Genomic DNA, 4,072 nt, shown 5'->3' with positions numbered 1-4,072 from the left:
TTCCACAGCCTCGACCTGCTGGACTCTGGCGATCCTTCCGCCTCAGCCTTCCAAGTAGCCGGAATTACAGGCATGTGCTACCACGCCCGGCTGATTTTTTTGATTTATTGTAGAGATGAGGTCTCGCTGCCCAGGCGGGTCTCGAACCCGCAGGCTCAGGCAATCCACTCACCTCAGCCTCCCAAAGACATGGGATTACAGGCTGAGCCACTGAGCCCGGCTGAATTTTGTTTCTTGATGAATATATGTTCTCCAATTTTTTTTCCTGTTTAGGATATCTTTGTTTATCCCAAATTCACAAAGATATCTTATATTTTCTTCTATACGTTTGCAGTTTGAACATTTATATCTTGATCTAAAATTCATCTGGAATTAATTTTTGTGTGAGTTAAAATAGAGACCCAGTTTTTTTCCCTTAATAAAACTATCCAAATTGACCCAATACCTTTTATGACAGAGACTGTTCTTTCCTAACTCGCCCACATCGTCATCTTTGTCACAAATGACATATTTGTGTGGATTTGCTTCTGTAATAGCAATTTGTACTTTGTTCTGTTTCTTCTGCTCATCTTGCTACCACATGTCTTTATTGCTATAACTTTATAATGGGCTTTCATTTATGCCATATAAGTTGTGCTCTTTTTAAAGATTGCCTCAATTATCCTTAGATGTCAAATATATCCTTTTCTTTCAAGATATATTTTAAGATGAAGCTGTCATTTTTCATAGGCAAATCAATTTTGGCATTTTCACAGATTTGAATTTATAGATATGTTTGGAAAAAATTGCCATCTGTACAATATAGAATCTTCCAACTTATAAACATGGTGTTTTTCTTTATTTGTCTTTTTTTGCTTCTCCCAGTAATCCTTAGTAGTTTTGGTTTGAATGTAGTTGTTTTACACATTTTTTTAGGTTTTTTCATACTTATTTGATTTTCTCTGATGCTAGTATAAATATTTTTCTACCTATTTGTGATTGTCATATAGAAATAATTTATTTTTATAATATAGAAAAACAATTTAAAAATTGTTTTTTATACTGAACCATATCTAGCAATTCAGTTATTTAATCTATAGTTTGTAGAATTTTTAGAATTTTCTATGCACACAATTATATCATCTACAAATGATGCCAATTCTTTTCATTAATAACCAAACCTTATGCTTTGATATTTTCTTGTATTATTATGCTTGGTAGGTTGTTCTGTTCAATGTTTAATAGAACTGATGATAGCATATGCTGTCTCATTTTTTTTCTCAGAAGACAGACTTATAATATTTCATAATTTAATATGATCTTTACTGTAGCCTTTTGGAGTTATTTTTTTCCAGATGGAAAAAGATTCTCTTTTATTTCTGATTTGCTGAGTTTTAAATTATAACTGTATGTTAAAATTCATTCAATGCTTTATTTGCATCCACTAATATAATCACATATTATTCTCTTTTATTATTTTGATGTGGTTAATTACAGCAACTGATTTTTGAAATATTTTAAAAATTTTACATAGGTTTAAATTTTTAGGAGAATTATGAAGATATAAATTCAAATCACGTGTTCCCCTTCCTGACACACACACGATTTCCCCTATTATTATTCTTTTGAATTGTTTTCCAACTTCTTTATCCTTTCTTTTTAAAATTGCAATGTTTAACACATTATAATTGACTGTAATTATGGGTTACTCAATGGTGTTATGATATATATATCATATTATATATTAGTCATATATAATGGAATAATTGAATAAGTTAATTACCATATTCATCATCTTAAATATTTGTCATTTATTCCTTCCGTCTAATTACAACTTTGGATTTTCAGACCTACATCTTCTCATTTCTCCCGACTCTCTCAGCATCTGGTGATCACTACTCTACCTTCTACCCTCTGCTTCTATGCATTTGATCGTTCTAGATTCCGTGTGAGATTCCTCACAAAAGCATAAAAATAAGCCTTTCTATGCCAGGCCTAGTTTACTTAACATAGTGTTCTCTAGGTTTATCCATGTTGCCTTAAAAATCAAAATTTCCTTCTTTTTAAAGGCTGAGTAGTATTCCAGTGTGTGCATATACCATCTATTCTTTTTTTTTGAGTTGGAGTCTCACTCTTGTTGCCCAAGCTGGAGTGCAGTGGCACACACATGGCCACCAAAGCCTCGACCTGCTAGGCTCAGGTGATCCTTCTGCCTCAGCCTTCCAAGTAGCTGGAACTACAGACGCACACCATCACAACCGGCTATTTTTTGTGTTTTATTGTAGAGATGACATCTCACCAAGTTGCCCAGGGTGGTCTCGAACCCCCGGGCTCAGGCAATCCTCTCGCCTCAGCCTCCCAAAGTTCTGGGATTACAGACTGAGCCACTGCATCTGGCCTACCATATATTCTTTGTGTATTTATCCATTGATGGTTACTTAGGTTGATTTAATAACTTGGCTATTATGAATAATACTGCAATGAACATGGGAGTGCAGATATATCTTTGACATACTGATTTCAAGTCTTTAGGATATAAATCCAGAAATGAAATAACTGTATCATATGGTAGTTCCATTTTTAATTTTTTGAGGAACCTCCATACTGGTTTCCAGAATTACTGAAGTAATTTACATTCTCACTAACAGTGTACCATTCCTATTACTAACGTCTTACTTTTTTTTTTTTTTTTGAGTTGGAGTCTCACTCTGTCACCCAGACTTGAGTGCAGTGGCCACTCCCGGCAACCGCAGCCTCGACCTGCTGGGCTCCGGCGATCCTTCCGCCTCAGCCTTCCAAGTAGCTGGAACTACAGGCGTGCACTACTATACCTGGCTGATGTTTTGATTTATTGTAGAGATGAGGGCTCGCCAAGTTGCCCAGGCGGGTCTTGAACCCGCGGGTTCAGGCAATTCACTCACCTCGGCCTCCCAAAGTGCGGGATTACAGGCTGAGCCACCAAGCCTGGCCTGACATCTTACTTTTAAAGCAATTGATTTTAGATTGTTACATTACATCTGCATTTCTGAAATAAACAATTCTTGGTTAAAATAGCTATACTTTTTAATATGTGGCTACATTTGATTTGTTGCTGTTTAAGATTTCTGCATCTATTAAGAGAGATTTGTGTATACATTTTTTAATGTAATGTTTTTGTCAAATTATAGTGGTCTTATAAAAATAGTTGGGAAGTATTCTCTCTTTAACCCCTCAAGGAGTTTCTAGAAAAGTAAATTTTTAGCTTCAAACCAAAGTAAACTGACCATTCTATTCCCACAGATTTCAGAAAGACAAAGGTTAGAATTCAGGGGAAATATGGTGGGTAAAGTTTACATAGAATTTAGTTGATACTGTGGGCTATGAAGTAGTAGCAAGAAGGTGTCATTAAAATAAACTTTTTATTTCCTTCTTAATTTGGAAAAGTATACTAATTAAACCTATGGGCCTGGAGTTATTTTGTGAAAGTTTTTAATACTGGAATTCAACTCTTTAATAACAACCTGACAATAGTTCTCTCGAATTGCTAATATTCAAATTCAATTCCTTAATAGCAACTTAACAACAATTCTCTGTTTCTTATGTCAGTTTTTGGTAAGATGCTTTTCAAATCAATTTGCTCATTTCTCCAAATATTTAATTTTATTATCTAAATTTTTTATAATATCCAGTTTTTATCTTTTTAATATATGAAAGAAATATTTTATTCTAACACTGGTGATTTATTTTTTTCTCTCTTTTTTGTCTTGATCAGGAGTGCTAGTTTTTAAAAAGTCAATGTTAATAATAAAGAATCGACTTTGGACTTATCATTTTTCTTTTTTTTTCATTAATTTTTATTGTTTTTTCTTTTCTTCTAGTTGCTTTAGATCATATTTGTTCTAACTTGCTTAGATTGAAATTTGGATCAATTTTTTTCATTAAATCAGTCCCCTGGAGGTATAACATAATGCACTATAAAGTACACCAATATTAAGTATACCATTTGCTGCATTTGGACAAATGCATACATCTCCATTGTCACCACCACAATTAACATTTCTATTAACCCTAGGAATCCTCTTGTGACTTTTTTCAGTCAGTGCCTCCTCCATCT

Source organism: Carlito syrichta, unplaced genomic scaffold, assembly GCF_000164805.1.
Source record: "Carlito syrichta isolate Samal-C Ts95f unplaced genomic scaffold, Tarsius_syrichta-2.0.1 Scaffold310671, whole genome shotgun sequence".
Lineage (NCBI taxonomy): Eukaryota > Metazoa > Chordata > Mammalia > Primates > Tarsiidae > Carlito > Carlito syrichta.
The sequence above is the reverse complement of the archived record's forward strand: the minus strand, read 5'-3'. Positions refer to the sequence as shown.